This window comes from Mirounga angustirostris, unplaced genomic scaffold (assembly GCF_029215605.1).
Source record: "Mirounga angustirostris isolate CCGP_5_RB_7025 unplaced genomic scaffold, mMirAng1.0.hap1 SCAF_3, whole genome shotgun sequence".
Taxonomy (NCBI): Eukaryota; Metazoa; Chordata; class Mammalia; order Carnivora; family Phocidae; genus Mirounga; species Mirounga angustirostris.
In genome coordinates, this window is record NW_026991711.1 from 148678975 (window position 1) to 148696249 (window position 17275).

The 17275-nt window shown below is 41.1% G+C and overlaps 1 long non-coding RNA gene across 2 annotated transcripts in view; it reads right to left on the reverse strand.

Annotated features, from left to right (window-relative positions):
- LOC135363901 (uncharacterized) overlaps positions 1–17275 on the reverse strand; it is an 89140-nt gene that overhangs the window by 46628 nt on the left and 25237 nt on the right. For both annotated transcript variants that reach the window (XR_010410243.1, XR_010410244.1), the window contains exon 2: positions 1010–1164. This is a non-coding gene — a long non-coding RNA (uncharacterized LOC135363901). The remainder of the gene's footprint in view (positions 1–1009; positions 1165–17275) is intronic.

The window sequence follows — 17275 nt, forward strand, 5'->3', positions numbered from 1 at the left end:
ATACAAATAAAACATGTGTTTCAAACTATAAGAGCTTAAATCTGACTCATCAACATCTGCTTTCTTTAAATATTTTTCCTCTCAGAGACTAAAACCACTTACAAGGATGGGATAAATTCTTGCATGTGTTAACATGGCAAAAGACAAAGCTTTTATGCCACTTTTTTGGTAGTCCCCTCATTTTCAATCTCAAATTATTTTCTCTATCGTAGAACTCTTTTGTGAGGCATATTCAAGAGAATCTATTAAGTCATAATCGTAGAACTGCTTATTTAAGTTTGCTTTAATAAGAGAATAATCAAAATGCCATCTAATTTCAGTGGAGAACTATCACATTTTGATATTGATCAGCAAGTAGCCCAAGTATTAGAAGACAAAAAGAACTTTGGCTAAAGGGAGAAAAAAAAAAATCATAGTTTGTTTTGAGAGTATTCCCTTTTGTCTTTCTCCTTTCTCCTTGCCTGACAAAGAGAAAATGTGCCCTGATGCTGCCTCTCGCTGTCGAAGCCCTCCATAAAAGTGCTTCAATAAATGGGCCAGGCACTGTGTTTCAGATGTTCTTTACTTTCCCTCTATACCTTGCTCCCTCCAATAAAAATGAATGGCAGAAACTTGTAACCAGACAACACAATCAATGTTAATATGTTAATAGATTAATATGTCTGAGCAGCATAATATCACCTTTTGCTCAGTTAAAATCCAAGTTCCCAGAAAGTCCCTTGGGAGTGACTCATGGGGGGAATTTTGATGGCATCAGACTCAGGGGTTGAAATACGTTTAAGCAGTTGAGTCTTTCTCTCCTTACCCTTCAAGTAACAATGTGCAGGGAGCTTCCTGGATTGACTTTGGGCAGGGTTGATCCTAAAGGTGAAATAACTAGTTACTGCCAGCAAAACAGCCTAAGAACCTAAGAGTGCAAAAAGTTCTGTGCAAATGAGAAGTTGTTTCCTGCAATAGGCACCCTCAACAAAGTGAAAAGACAAAAGATAGAAATAGCAATCATGGGTACCTGGGTGGCTCAGTTGGTTAAGCATCCAACTCTTGATCTCCGTTCAGGTCTTGACCTCGGGCTTGTGAGTTCGAGCCCCATGTTGGGTTCCACATTGGGCTCCACATTGGGCTCCATGTTGGACTCCACACTGGGCTCCATGCTGGGCATGGAACCTACTTAAAAAAAAAGAAATAGCAATCAAAGGATTTCTATGCAGTATACAGACTATATAAAGTATTTCTATAAATTGAGAAAACATGAACAACCCAACAGAAAAGCAAGCAAAAGTTATTAACAGGAAATTCATAGAAAATTAAGTGCAAATGACCCAGAAAACATTTGAAAGGATGGTCAACTTCATTAGTAACCAGGAAAATGCACACTGAAAGAACAATGAAATATAATTTCATCTGCCAAATTAGCAAATATCTAAAAGTCTGATTTTATGAAAATTTGGATGAGAAGTATGGGAATTTTTACTTTTATATACCACTAATCAGAGCGAAGAGTAAAGCAGTAATGCCATCTGTGAGATTCAACAACATTAAAATGTGCCCTCTTCGGGGCTCCTGGGTGGCTCAGTTGGTTAAGCGGCTGCCTTCGGCTCAGGTCATAATCCCAGGGTCCTGGGATCGAGCCCCACGTCAGGCTCCCTGCTCAGTGGAGAATCTGCTTCTCCCTCTCCCTCTGCCTGCCTCTCTGCCTACTTGTGCTCTCTGTCAGTCAAATAAATAAATAAAATCTTTAATAAAATAAAATAAAATGTGCCCTCTTTGGAATACTGTATCTCCCTAATCATCCTAGAAAATACTATACACATGTAGAATGAGGCATCTACAAGGGTGCTCATTGCAGTATCATTTGCATAACAAAATATGAAATGGCGCTTCTCTGTTGTCTTATTCCCCGACCTGAAATCAATAGGTGCTAACCCCCTCACATCCTAAAGAGATCCACTAATGATCCCTCAAATTCATTTCCTAAAGATACCTGAAACCGAAGCTGCCGATACTGGGGCCATGATGGAAAACAGCCTAAGAAGCCTAACAAGAAGAGACAGAATCTAGGTCTTTCAGGATATCATTAAGCCAGTGGCACTAAACTTTGGAGCAGTTCTACCTGGGAATTTCTTGTTTTGGGGTAGTCAATCTCTCTTGTAGGAGGCATTTTTAGTTGGGCTTTCTAACCTTCCTTACCCAATTATCCACTTATCTCTAATACCTGATATTTTCTTCATTGACTTTAGTGCTCAATTTATAGTCTTCCTTTTCACCTTAAACCATGTCATCCTCCCAAGGATAGACACTGATGTATGATTCATGACAATGTAGGAAGGCAACACTAAATATTAATAAAAACTATACTTTGAACCCTTATTAGGTGTCAGATATGAGACACTTTATATATATTATCCCATTTAGTCCTCACAACAATTCTAAAAGTTGGACACTAACATGACCCCCATTTTCCAATGAGAAAACAGATGTGGAAAGGCTTATGACTTCCATGGGGTCACCTAACTAGAGAGTAGGTCAGGCTGGGGCCTGGGGCCAGGCCACTCTCACTGACCTACTGGATCATATTCTTACACTGCCTTTCCTCACTGCTTTCTGGACTTCCTAAAGCAGAGTTCCACTCCACAAGTCCTCCCTAGACTTCATTTTACTTGTTGTTGCTCTGCTTCTAAGATCTTAAACCCTGAAAATCCACATTCTAACCTTAACTTCAGGTCCTTCCATTTCTTCATGATCTTAACTTGTTTTTAATCCTAATGGTATCCATGTGTGTCCTGAACTCTCTCTTTTCTTCAATTTATCCTCTCTTTTCTGTGTTCACTTGTTGTGTCAATAATATACCAAGCCGTGTCGGGAATATACTATTAGCCACCACATGATGTCCTTGTCATTTTTATCTTCTCATTCCTGCCTCAGCCTTATCACAATTAACATCATGCAAAACAAGCTTTCTCTGCTTAAACTCCCTGGACACGAAACATTTCTAGGGAAAGTCAGTAGGTTGGGTCTACAACAATTTAATGTATCTAATTTCAACTAAGCTCTCATTGTTGCCCAGAAATTACTACATTCAGTTACAGTCAACTCTCCACAGCAGCTCTTCCATATGGCTCCCCTTCCCCCCCCAGCTCCCACCTCATTCCTGGCAATCTCTCAGAATATACTAGTCACTTGGGGTGCCTGGGTGGCTCAGTCAGTTGGGCGTCTGCCTTCGGCTCAGGTCATGATCTCAGGGTCCTGGGATCGAGCACTGCATCAGGCTCCCTGCTCGGCAGGGAGTCTGCCGCTCCCTCTCTCTCTGCTACTCTCTCTCTCTGTCAAGTAAATAAATAAAATCTTAAAAAAAAAAAAAAGAATATACTAGTCACTTTCTCATTTACCAGTAAGATCCAAGATATCTGGTGTAGACCTCATGCAATTCCATTTGCTGTATCTCAGTATTACTTGGCAATTTTAATCTGCCCATTCCTTTCTTTTTTTTTTTTTTTAAAGATTTTATTTATTTATTTGAGACAGAGAGAATGAGAGACAGAGAGCATGAGAGGGGCGAGGGTCAGAGGGAGAAGCAGGCTCCCCGCCAAGCAGGGAGCCCAATGTGGGACTCGATCCTGGGACTCCAGGATCATGACCTGAGCCGAAGGCAGTCGCTTAACCAACTGAGCCACCCAGGCGCCCTGCCCATTCCTTTCTTTACTCTTGCCTCCAAGAAAGATGTATCTGCCTTTATAAAGCTCTATTCCCATTCTTCCCTGTTTCCTTTAGGATCTTATCTCATCAAGGACTTCTCTTGATGGTGTTTTCAATTACTTTCCCGGTTTGAATTCCCACAAATATTCTCCCTTCTTATAAAGATCTTTCCCTTGACTTTACTACTGCCTAGGTTGCTACCCTGCTTTTTTCCTTCTCTTCTTTCCAAAACATCTTTCAAAATAGGCTACCATTATAGCTTCCATTTTTCCCACTACCCACTCACTCTTCAGTCCCATGGAATTTGGATTCCACCCTTGATTCTCTTTCTAAAACTGTTCTCTCAACATTGCCAATTACCCCATAATTAGCAAATCCTACAGTTTTTCTCAAGCTTTTATGAAGCATTTAGCAGCCTTGGACACCCCTCTCTTTGTGTAATTTTCTCCTTCCTTGGAATTGTGACTAGTAGCATTCTACTTTTGGACATTAATCTTTCCTTATATGTCTTTTTCTGGCTTCTCTTCTTCCTCCTATGTGCTATAAGCACACACCTAGTGAGGATTAACAGCCCTTCTTTCTTCCTGTATTCCCTCTGGATTCTCCCTATACTCCCTCTGGGTATTATCTCTATGCATATTATTCTAAAATTCACACCTTAAGCTCAAACACCCCTGAACTCCTGGTGCACAGAGTAAACTGTCCTCTAGATATACTCAATGTATATTTTAAAATATCTATCTACCTAATTTTGTAAGTAAGATAGGTATTGGGAAAATTCTTTAAAGAACCCACATTTAATGGAGAAGTGATATTCAGGTATCTATCTAAGGTGATTATAGTAGTAGTAGTAGTAGTAGTAATTATAATAATGATAGCTAATATGTAGAGTCTTGACTGTATGACAGCTATTGTGCTGAATGCTTTACATTCAAGAACTTACTTATTTATTTATTTATTTATTTATTTATTTATTTATTTATTTGAGAGAGAGAGAATGAGAAACAGAGAGCATGAGAGGGAAGAGGGTCAGAGGGAGAAGCAGGCTCCCCGCCGAGCAGGGAGCCTGATGCGGGACTCGATCCCGGGACTCCAGGATCATGACCCGAGCCAAAGGCAGTCACTTAACCAACTGAGCCACCCAGGCGCCCCTACATTCAAGAACTTATTAAATCTTCACAACAATTCTGGGAGCTACTAGTGCTGTCATCCTGAGAAGTTCTAGGTATAGATCATTAAATTTTTACAAACATAGTTGTAGTTATCCCCATTTTGAAGATGATCAAACCAAGGTTTAAAGAAGCGAAATGATCACACAGCTAGTAAATGACAGAGCCAGTATTTGAACCTGACTGTAAGGATGATGACGATAGTGAGAGCTATCATTTCTTAGCAACCTTCCCATTCCAGGACCTATGCAAGGTAAATCTGTGTGTTATCTTCTCTTACTTCCAGAAGTCTATGAGGTTTTCCTCTTGACATATTAAAAGACTAAGGCTGAGAAAGTTTTAAAAGCCCTAGATTACAGAGCTAATAAATTGCAGAATTGGTGTAATTGATTAAAAGTGGCAACAAATCCTTTGTACTTCCTGCCATAAAGAGGTGAAGTCTATTTTCCTACCACTTAAAGGGTAGAATGGAGCCAGAAGTGACTAGAGTAATTCACTTGAATGTTCCTGTGGCATCTCAAACTCAATATCCAAGTCTGAGCTAATTGTTTTATCCCTCTAACATAAATCTTTGTTATATGCTTGATTTTGATAAACCAAGGCTTTAGAGTCAAATAGGGAATAAGCTCCACCCCAATTATTCCCATTCTTCAACCTTGGAATTGAATCTGCCTTGTGTATCATTGCCTGATTAATCTTCATTAAATGCACCTCTAAAGTTAGTGTCCCACTGAAAAACTGTCCATGGGTTTCCACCATATGGCCCATACATGCCCAGCCTCTTCCCCTACTTCCTTACTTATACTCTAAATTTCAGTCAGAATAAACTATTTGTTGTTTCTCCACAGATATCTCCTCACCACCCTCCCTCTCCTGACACACACACTCATGATTTTCTGCCTTCATGGCATTGCTGTTTGCTTAAAATTCTCTACTCTTCCCCAATGCAGTCTGCCAAAGTAATAACCACACTAAATACTAGTGTGGTTATTTCTTTTTTGATGTCTCCAGATGGAAGTGATTTCTCCCTCCTTTGAATTGCCCATAAAATTTGTTTTTATTATTTTAGGTATTAATCTTGTGTTACAGTTATTTAAAAAAAGTTGTCATTCCTTTTACTAGATTTCAAGTTCCCTAAGGAAGAGAAAGTATCTTAATCATCAATGTATCACCTACAGTAAGCTCCTAGAACCTTACACATGATAGGTTTTGAGAATTGGGGGATCCAATAAATAATGTTTTATTCTCTCTCTGAGTCAAAACCAACTGAGAAAAAGACATTGAAGTCATATTGGTGGAGAAATATCAGCTTCATTATTGATAAAAACTAGATTAGAAAATATGACCAAATGACATGATATTATATCTCTGAGATAGTTGGCTTATCATGGAAGAGCTAGATAAGTTCAAATCTTCCCCAAAAGACCAAGCCTGAGTGGTGGAGAGCAAGACCAGAATGTACCAATTCAGCATATGACAGATGCATGGACCACACAGCCTAGGTTCTTCTCCCAAGCCCTCCCAGGAGAGAAATGAATGACAAGGCAGAGACCTGAGATATTTGGAGACCAGCTGAGTTCCCTCCACTTAGTAACTTGAGGATTGGCCTTGATGAAGATGATGAAATCTAAAAGGATAGTCTATCTTCAACTAATACCCAATCAGATTCATGAAATAATGAATAGAAGAAAAATGATTTACACAGAGGAGTTTAGAGATGTATGTGAATGGAATAATAATAATAGTACTCATGGCAATATACACTGAATTTTACAATGAGTTAGGGCATTGTTCCAAGATTTTTCATTGTATTAATTGTTATCATCCCAATAACTCTATGAAACATGAACTAATATTATCTCCACTTTATTTTTTTTAAAGATTTTCATTTATTTATTTGACAGAGACACAGCGAGAGAGGGAACACAAGTAGGGGGAGAGGGAGAAGGATGCGGGGCTCGATCCCAGGACCCTGGGATCGTGACCTGAGCCGATGGCAGACGCTTAATGACTAAGCCACCCAGGCGCTCCTTATCTCCACTTTATAAAGAAACTGGGATACAGAGAATTTTAAAAATTCATCCAAACTCACACAACTAGTATGTAGTAGAGCTGGAATTCACACACAGCCTCCCTCTAGTACCCAACTGTTCATAAGCTGAAAAATATTAATGGTCCTTTTCATATTGCTTTGCTATTGAAACCTTCCCAACTCATACTGCACTCTCCCATCCCTAGCAATTTCAACAACTCAAGGTTTCTCTTTGTCACAAATAGGTTATTATCAGTTTGGTAGCCTGCAAATGAAAACTATCTTATTTATTGTGTGATCAAACCATTATATGGTTGCATCAATAATGAAATCCCAGATTACTTTCCAGAATCTAGATGGCCTTCCGGAAGTGGCAAAGAGCATCCTTCAGCTGTTTTATTTTTCATTGACTTGATTTCCATTGTAAAATATGTATTTAAGTGGTAGTCTCTTGTCTAGAGATGCCTCTTTCCCTTCACTCCTATTCCCCCAACCCAGGAATGTGTTGTATTTTCTTTCAAAATTTCAGTTTACTACTAAGACACTTTGCTTAGCTAAGGAAACATGATAGAGGCTGTGTGACATGCAGGCATTTGTGTGGAAATAAAAAATTCCTTGCTGCTTAAATGCAGGCCTGGCAGAATAAACTGATGGTCTCTTGGGACATGCTGAGTTAGCACGAATCAAGAGCAATGCGTTATGAGAAGAAGTAGGTATATACAACACTCAGTTATTGAGGACAGTTACCTCCATTGCTGCTACCAGTATGAAGCTCCAGAAATACACCCCCACACAAGCCTAATACCAGGCAACAAACTCCACCCAGCATTCCTGCAAGCAGAGATGTAGAGCACCCACTTTAGAATTCCCAGAATACCCTGGGATGCATGACTAGGTTAGGGGAGGTTAGTGAGGGGAAGCAAGATAAGGTAAAGAAAGCAACACAGGGACTGATTTTATGATGTCACATTCAGTTAGTTGCTTTTTGATGGCTGCTTTAATGAACATCAAGGTTTATATTCTCTTTGGAACATGGACAAAATCTGGGTAGAGTCTGGTATGCTCTAAAGCACTTGAACAGTCCCTCCTCAGCCACAACCAAGCCTGGGACACCCTGTAGGAAGAGTCAGCAATTTCCGTTAGCTGCTCAGCGAATGTCCCTGTATCTGTCCCTGATCCTCCATGCCTTATCCCACTTGTTTTGTTTTGGCAAATCCAGTCTCATTTTATTCAACAATATTTACTGAGCAAGGGGACCTACAAAAAATAAACACATTCTCTACCCTCATTAAACCTGTACCCTAGAATAGTGAATGTATATTCTTGTGTGAAGCACTTAGATAGTTCTTACTTTATAATTATATAGAATCATACAGATACTATTATTAATATATTATGTATGATATTATTATTAGTAGTGGTGGTATTCATCTTACTTCCTATTGCCTCTTGCTTGGATTCATCCTCTCTGTTTATTTCTCTTAGATTCTTACTTTGGTCAGACTTTGATTTTGCTTCTTGGCACTTTCTTATCTCACCCTGAACTCCACGTTCCCCAGATAATTGATCAATTGTGATCATTCTCTGTCCCTGTCTCTCTGTCTCTATCTTTCTATCTCTCAAACACCCCTCGCCCCAGACACCCCATTGCCAGGATCAGAGCTCAGGTTCAAATGCCTCAGATTTAAGTAAACGTTTCAACCTTTAAATTGACTAATTAACCTTTAAATTGACTAATTGACACCTTAGTTACAATTGAAAGGGAAAAAAGTTCATTTTCCTGCTCTAGAAAAATTGTCCATGTTCAAAAGAAAAGTAGCATGGGCCTAATTGCTAAAAACCAATTGGTAAATGATCCAAATTAATTACTTGTAATTTTGTTTCCATTTTAAAATGTAACTGTTGAATGAGCAATTGCTCTGTGGAGGGATTGTATACATCTTTCCAGTCAGCAGGATTTTGTTCAAAATGTGTTTCCAAAGAACATGAATTACGATGATTTCACACTTGCCAAAAATAACTATAATTCCTGTTTTGAAGCCAACAAAAGCTCAAATGCTTCTGACTGTGTCAGATCTGACTGGAAAGAGAACCCTTAAGTCAATGAATCATTGAACAAAATCATGTATTGATACTGACATTACGTAGGGCACTGGGTAGACCCCAGCCTTCTAGAAGCTTGCAGTGTAAGAGGGAGACAAAGCTGTTGGTGAGAAACAATGGCATCACCATGAAAAAATAGCCTGAAATACATGCCTGTGAGTAGGACAACCCTGCTAAGCATCTCTAAACTGGAGTGTGAAACAATTACTGGTACCCTTTAACTCTTAAGGGAATTTCATACCTAATGGGAAGGCAAGGGTATGTTTCCTCAGGATTCCCACTGTATACACTACAGTAGCATTTTACCAATGCCTGTGACACATGGCAATGGGTAGTGTGGGAAACATTTTTTCTGGCTGCCCAGCAAGCATCTGTTTACCCTACTTCTGGTGACTGCCCACAGATTATGTTTAGTTAGGGATTGACTCCCTCCCCACTCTCAGTCCATGTGGTTACCATGCAGTTAATTCCACTTTCAGCTCTGGAGTGTGTCATGTGACCCAGACTTGGCCAGAGCATTATTTTATATGGTGCCCATTACTAATTCACAAGCATGTCAGTCATGCTGAGACTCCCAGACTTGTTGGAACTGTCAAGTTGGCAGTCTTATTTCATGCTGGACTCTAACCAGAAATGTTGTGAGGCTGGGGCTACTGCAACTCTCTTGTCACCACTAGGAGCCTTAGAATGAAGCATGAGTATGTCACATATGGATCTTCATATGCAGATTAGAGAGAGAGAAGTCAAGAGCTTCTGGGGCACCTCGGTGGCTTAGTCGGTTAAGTGTCTGCCTTCGGTTCATGCCATGATCCCGGGGTCCTGGGATGGAGCCCCATGTCAGGCTCCCTGTTCAGCGGGGAGTCTGCTTCTCCCTCTCCCACTGCCCCTCCCCCCAGCTCGTGCTCTCTCCCTCCCTCTCTCAAATAAATAAATAAAACCTTAACAACAACAACAAAAAAGAATTTCTTACCCCTGGATTTTTCAGTTATGTGCACCAGTAAATTCCTTTCTTCAACTAGTTTGTGTTTGAAAGTTTTATGTGTTTTGTTTTTGCCTACCACAACTTGCAAGTGCAGTATATTTTATCTTAGCCAAACAATGGCTGATTCAGGAGCTAGTCCTTAAGGAAACTCCCTTTCTCTTCAGACCATTGAGTCAGTGCTGTTTTTTCTCCAGAACCCATGACTCACGTGGTTACAGCCAGGGTTGTTGCTCCCTCTATGAGGAAATTTTTAAGTCAGATTTTCTCTACCTTCCACTTAACCCTGGAAGTTCCCCGAGAGCCATTATGGGTGGGACTCCATTACCCTCTCCCTCCTTCCCACCTCATAGTACTGCCACTTACTGGCTGTGGGACTTTGGAAAACCCTCTCCCTGCCTCCACCCTCTCCTGCCTTCTCACTGTCCCCTCCGCTACAGTCCTTTCTCCCAGCAGTTCTCTTGTGCAGCCACTGTTGAGAAGGGTCTTGCCTACCCATGGAAAGTGTGAGCGTCATCTCCTACCATTCTGTTTCTTTCTTTTTTTTTTTTTTAAAGATTTTATTTATTTATTTGAGAGAGAGAGAATGAGAGACAGAGAGCATGAGAGGGAGGAGGGTCAGAGGGAGAAGCAGACTCCCTGCCGAGCAGGGAGCCCGATGCGGGACTCGATCCAGGGACTCCAGGATCATGACCTGAGCCGAAGGCAGTCGCTCAACCAACTGAGCCACCAGGCGCCCCCTACCATTCTGTTTCTTGACCAAGTAATAATTGTTAACATATGCTGAATGCAAGTGAGGAGACAATTACTGCTAAGAGCTTTACATGGATTACCTCCTATAATCCTTTCAACAATCTGATATGTGGGTTTATTATTCCCACTTTACAGATCAGGAAACAGAGGCATAGATCAGTTAAATAAATTTTCCAAGATCATACAGCCAGTAAGTAGCACTAATGTGAGATGGGAAGGAATATTACATCCTCCTGTGAATCTTGGCAGTGCTGTTTTGGACTCCAGTCAGGTAATGTTAATTTATCTATGTCACAGGACGGGGGCTGGGTAGAAGAGAATAGCCCGGGGTCTGGCAGAGACTAGATAATTCAAGTTGAGATAAAGTAAAAGAATATTTGTAAGATCTATCTTTTGGTAGAAAAGAACAGAATAATGTATAATAACAAGGAAACTGGCATCTTCCAATTTGCAATTGCTTATAGCAGACACTATTCTGGAACAATGTGATGCCTTGCAAATTCATGTATCTTTGATCTTCGAAAGGCACTGTTCCAGACCTTGTCGTTATGCGTTCTATCAGCATTCTTTTCCTATCACTGTGTCTTCTACATATTCATTTCATTAATTCAGCAAATGGCTTTTTTTGGGTTTGTGTGTGTGTGTGTGTGTGTTTGCTTTTTTATTATGTACCAAGCACTACTCCAGGCATGGGGATATAATCACTGGCAAAAAAGTTCAGTGTGCTTGCTTTAATGAAGCTTAGGCCATCGATCTATACATTACACAAATAAGTGCTAACTCAGGGTTGACATAAGTATTTCAAAAGAGAGGTGATGGTCAACCCCTGTGAGAGTCTACAATGGGAGGAGTGGCCGGTGAGGGAGGCTAAGCAAAAGAGAAAGAAAAAAAGGATATATCTTTGGAGCACGTTTGTTCAGACCCTCAATCTCAGCATTTGTTCCAGTTGAGGCCCTTCCCTTTATTCCTTCCTTTCTTATTCTTAACTTCTCAACACTTTTATGAACGCCCATACCCTGCCCAACATACTGCCTAAGCCGGCCTGCCCTCCCTTGCCCTTTTCCCAAGCTCTGGCTCATTCTCCAATCCTAGGTTCTAATCAGCATGTATGTGTCTTTATGCCCCTGTCTCATTCCACAAGCTGTTCCTGTTTTAAAATCATATAATTGTGGGGCGCCTGGGTGGCTCAGTCATTAAGCGTCTGCCTTCGGCTCGCGTCATGATCCCGGAGTGCCAGGATCGAGCACGGCATCGGGCTCCCTGCTTGGCAGGAAGCCTGCTTCTCCCTCTCCCGCTCCCCCTGCTCGTGTTCCCTCTCTCACTGTCTCTCTCTCTGTCAAATAAATAAATAAAATCTTTAAAAAATAAATAAAATAAAATAAAATCATATAGTTGTGATCATACTGTGTAGATGCGCCAAAGACAGCCAACTGCCTAACTGATATCTATGGTCCTTTCTTCCATAGCAATAGAATCTTGATTTTATTTGATTTATTAATGCACTTGGCTAAAAATACTGTGTTTCTCCATCTCTGTTGAAGCTAGGTGTGGCCATATGACTAAGCTCTAACAAATGAGAGATAAGCAGAAAGGTTGTATGGGAGTTCCAGAAAACTTCCTGAAAAGGCATGTCATGTGAGCTGTTTGCCTCTTATTCTTCCATATCTCTTTGTCTTTTCCGCTGGCTAGATTATAGATACGGTATGTAAAGGGAAAAACACTCCTGTCACTCTTTCTGTGTCTCTCTGCTCTCAGTACTCTACCTCCACTTCAAAACACTTCTGGCACCAGATGTGTGGGTTTCCCACATACCAAGCAATTCTGCAATACCGGCTGGGTGTCCTAAAATTTAACTCAACTCCGAGACTATCTACCTAGAGATAGTGCCAGATCCCACAGGTTAAGGGCTCAGTCCCCCAAGACTGTCCCCCAGCCCACCCACTTCAGATGGCAGTTGAAAGCTCAGGTTGTCACCTGTGCTTCTGATAGATGGCTGTAAATCAGAAGTTCACAAAACACACTCCTTGGGCTCGATTAATTTCCTAGAGTGACTCATAGAACTCAGGAAAATAGTGTACTTACTAGATTAGCAGTTTATTATAAAAGGATATAACTCAGGAACAGCCAAATGGAAGAGATGCATAGGGCAAGGTATGGGAGAATGGGTGTAGACCTTCCATGTTTTCTCTCGGCAACTACTCTCCCAGCACCTAATTATGGTTGGTTCCTCTGCCAGTAAGCCCCTACCTTTATGAGTTTTCAAAAAGTACCTCATTACATAAACTGTGGTGTAGTTGAAAGGTGTTTGTTAAGAATAACAAAAGACACCTATATTGATCACCTGATCACTTAGGAACTTCCAAGGGTTTTAGGAGTTCTGTCCTAGAAACCATGAAGACCAAATACATATTTCTTACTACAAATCACAATGTCATACGGTGGCTGGAGCTAGAGCAGCTATTTTGATCCATGAGGTGATCCTGGAATGGAAGTCACCAAGAGATATCCAACAAGACAGAAGGAGAACAAGACAGAAGGAGCCTGAGTTCCTGAGGGTGTTTTGGAGCAGAGGTGTCATATCGACCCTAGGCTGCCAAACTCCTTAAGGAAATAAACTTTGACTATACTTAAGCCACTGTTGTTCTGAGCATCTGTTACTTTCTGCCCAATTTCATTCTAACTAAAATCAGTGAGACTTCTGGGAACACCCATTCAAAAGAGGACATGCCATTAGCATGAAATTTTTTTGCTCTTCTTTTTTTCTGCTTTCTGCCTGTAGCATGGATACAAGGACCAGAGCATGGGCAACTATTTCAGCCAACTCTGAAGATTATAGAAAGAGATGACTATGCAACTGCTTTGCCATAGATTTATTTTGTGTGAGAGAATTGCAAACTTCTCTCTTGCTTAAGAACTGGCATTTTAGTTCTTTAGTACTAGGAGCTGAACACAATTTCTAAAGGATAAAATCTATAATTCTGTAAAAAATCTTCTTATTTGGGGCGCCTGGGTGGCTCAGTCGGTTAAGCATCTGCCTTTGGCTCAGGTCATGATCTCAGGGTCCTGGGATCGAGTCCTGCATCGGGCTCCCTGCACAGCAGGAAGCCTGCTTCTCCCTCTGCCTGCTGTATCCCCTGCTTGCGCTCTGTCTCTCGCTCTCTCTCTCTCTGTCAAATAAATAAATAAAATCTTTAAAAAAAAACTTAAAAAAAAAGAATCTCCTTTATCCATTTGACATAGCAAAGCTTATTCTATGCAGTCTGAGAACTTTAATTGACAATCAGCTGTTAGCTCTCACCTACATTAACTGTCAGTAGATTTTTGACAGTGGTGAGAGGTACATAGGTATCCAGCTATATAGCTTTCTGTGTGCACCTTCATCCTCATTACACTTCTGGAAAGCTGCATTTGGACATGGCATGCAACAGTCTTTATTCCTTTAGCCCAGATAGCTTTGTTGAGCCTTGGTGTCAAAGGGTACCTCTGGAGTTCCCCATCTTCATGGCAGATTTCTGGATCTCTTTGAGTGCCCACAGGGCATGCCTCTCTCTCTCTCTTTATTTTTTTTAAGATTTTATTTATTTATTTGACAGAGAGAGAGAGACAGGCAGAGAGGGAACCCAAGCAGGGAGAGTGGGAGAAGGAGAAGCAGGCTTCCTGCCGAGCAGGGAGCCCGATGCGGTGCTGGATCCCGGCACTCCAGGATCACGACCCTCGCTGAAGGCAGACGCTTACCGACTGAGCCACCCGGGCGCCCCGGGGCACATCCCTTGAAACCCACTTCTTGATGTGCTTGTGGATGTTGGTGGTGGATTCTCCAGTCACTACCTCCTTGATGGCAGAATGGCCTTCTTTTCTCTCCACCCTTCTTTTTCTGAGCCGTTCATCTGGGCTCTGGTTGGAAAGGAAGAACTCAAGCTATTGTGGGAGAGGGAAAGCAGCATCGACCAAGAGCATTTTTAGGTTATTAAAACTCTTTGTGATTATATTGTTAATGCCACCATTGTATTCTACTGCCTAGGTGAGCCATGATTTAACCACATGGGGCCCAGTTTTCAGATGTTTACAACCTTTCTTTCATTTAATTGCCATTCTAAGTCATACTTAGAAAGTATTCCACACTCAAGTATGATTATGATACATGTCATTTTCTACCAAGACTCACACTTCTCAGGTTTCTGGTTTCCTCATATCAGGCTATTTTATGAAGAATGTTAAATTGGGTCTGAATAAACTCAATGCTCTTCGAGGTGCCCCCCGTTCTCCCCAAGAGGAGGGCCTAGGTAACCTTCTCTTCAAATGGCAGCGCAACCTGTCCCTTCATGATCCACCACCTGTGTGCGATTTCAAACCCTCCACTCTGACATTCTGGATTTCAGGCTTTTACCTGATGCCTGAATTTTGTCTGTTTGTTAACTTTCTCCTGAATGACACCTCAGTGGTACTGTCGGCCTGGATTCTCATTTTCCTCTAGACCCTGTATCTCTGCTGCATTTCCTGTAGACTGCGTGCCAGGCCCAGCCCACTCCTGTGTCCAACCTGGGTCATTCCAGGTATAATGTAGAGTAATCTCCCTGAGGGCTTATGTGGTATGTTTTACTTATTTGGATGAATTTTGCTTGGGTAGCTCAGGTGCTTGAAGTTTCCCTACCCCCAGGCCTCTAACTCTGGTTATGATCTTCTGTGGGGAGTTTCACTGCTTTCCTATTGGTTGACGATCCATATTCTACTTGTCCTGGTTGATCAAAACTACTTTTCAGAGGCAGGCCAATTTTCACATTCTACTTTGCCTTGTTTCTAGATGAAACTCCTGGAATATTGGGGCTGTGTGACACTAATTTATGCTGCACTTTGAAAGCTTCTTTCCATGCCTCCAAAATATGACCCTACTTTGATTTTGGATTTTCGATAACTAGCCTTCAGTAGACTAAATTTGCAGTATCCAAATTTAGCTTCTGGTATTTGGCCCTTTATCCTGGCCGCTAAAAACCTGTCCTAGTTTACCACTAATCTTACTGGCCTTTTACTAATTCCCCTCCCTCCGTTAGTGTTAGTTTTCTTACTCTCAACCCTCCACCTTTATGGGGAGAGAGATATTGGTAGATCCCAACCCCTCTGGTCTCTCTCATTTGCTAGGGTAGCCAATTATGACAACCAAAGATGCTATTGCATCTAGCAGAGAGAACCACCAAGTTAATTCTGTGGATGACAGTAGACCTATCAAATTGTTGATCTCATCAAGTGTCAACAGTCATACCAGAGATCAGTCCCAGGTAAGTCCTGACGATACCAGCAACAGCATTCAGCCACTAAAGGCTTGTATTTATTATGCATTTACCTATGTACCTGGAACATCCCTAAGCACTTCAATCCTTATCTCATTTAATTTTTACCAAAACCATGCAGGATACTCTGGTTTCTCTTCAGATCGTATAAATCTTTCGCCTTTTACAAAACCATGCAGGATATGTGTCATCATTATCCCTATATCTCATACACAGATATCCAGGTTTCAAGGGGTGAGAACACAGTTCTCGTGTTATGGAGGACTAAATAGTAAGAGCCCTCTCTACCAACACCATAAGACAAAGTAAAATAAATTATTTTTTAAATACGTAGGTAACCTTGCAAAAAAGAATGGGAAACCACCAGGCATTAAGCCGAAACTAAAACTTGGTGTGGTAAAGTGAGCTGACAATATGTCTGCACAATATGTTTGAAATAGGTCTTACAGGCTAGAGATTTGAACCTCACCATTCAACAGAAACAAGAGACAAGGTAGAGATTTGAAACAGAGATTTCTATATGCACCAAGACCCAGCAAGGTCTCCATCCTTGGTGAAAGGAGAACGAGAAAAATTCTGTCCAGTAGCCCCCAAAAGGAAACTTATCTTGGCCTAACGATTTGGTTCTGGACCAATGATGGTCAGTGATGTCTGGTAGGAACAAATGAAACAGCATTTTGAGGAGCACTTCCAGAAATAAAGCCATAGGAATTTCCCTAGCAAAAGCCACCCCTGATGAATTCTAGCATACGTAGGAAAATAATTTGTCATGAGTGCGGGTGAGCAGATATTGTGACTGGGGAGATGAGCACCTCCACGAACCTGAGAAAACAGAATAATAAGCAATAGGCTATGAAATAAGTTTCTTGAAAAACAGTAAACAGATGAAGGAGGAGAAACATAAGGAAAAAAATTACAAGGAAAAAAGGATAGGTGGATTTGAAAAAATGACCAGATAGAACAACTAGAAAAGAAAAATAGTCATGGAGAGGTTAAATAAGTTGCCCGAGGTCACTCAGCTAGAAAGTGATAAATTGGACCTCAAAACCCAGCTTTATGTGTCCCACACTGTGCTCTAAACATCAGACCGCCCTAGCTTCCTACCGGTCAAAATCTAAGCTATTGAATTCCATAGGAAAACCTCACTCTGATGGCAAAACCTCTTTAGAGTAAGCTTATTACTAAAAATCACATGCAGGAGCTTGAGGTAAAACAAAACTAAACCCTTGCCTTTCTACAGGGATTTAACAAGTTACAACAA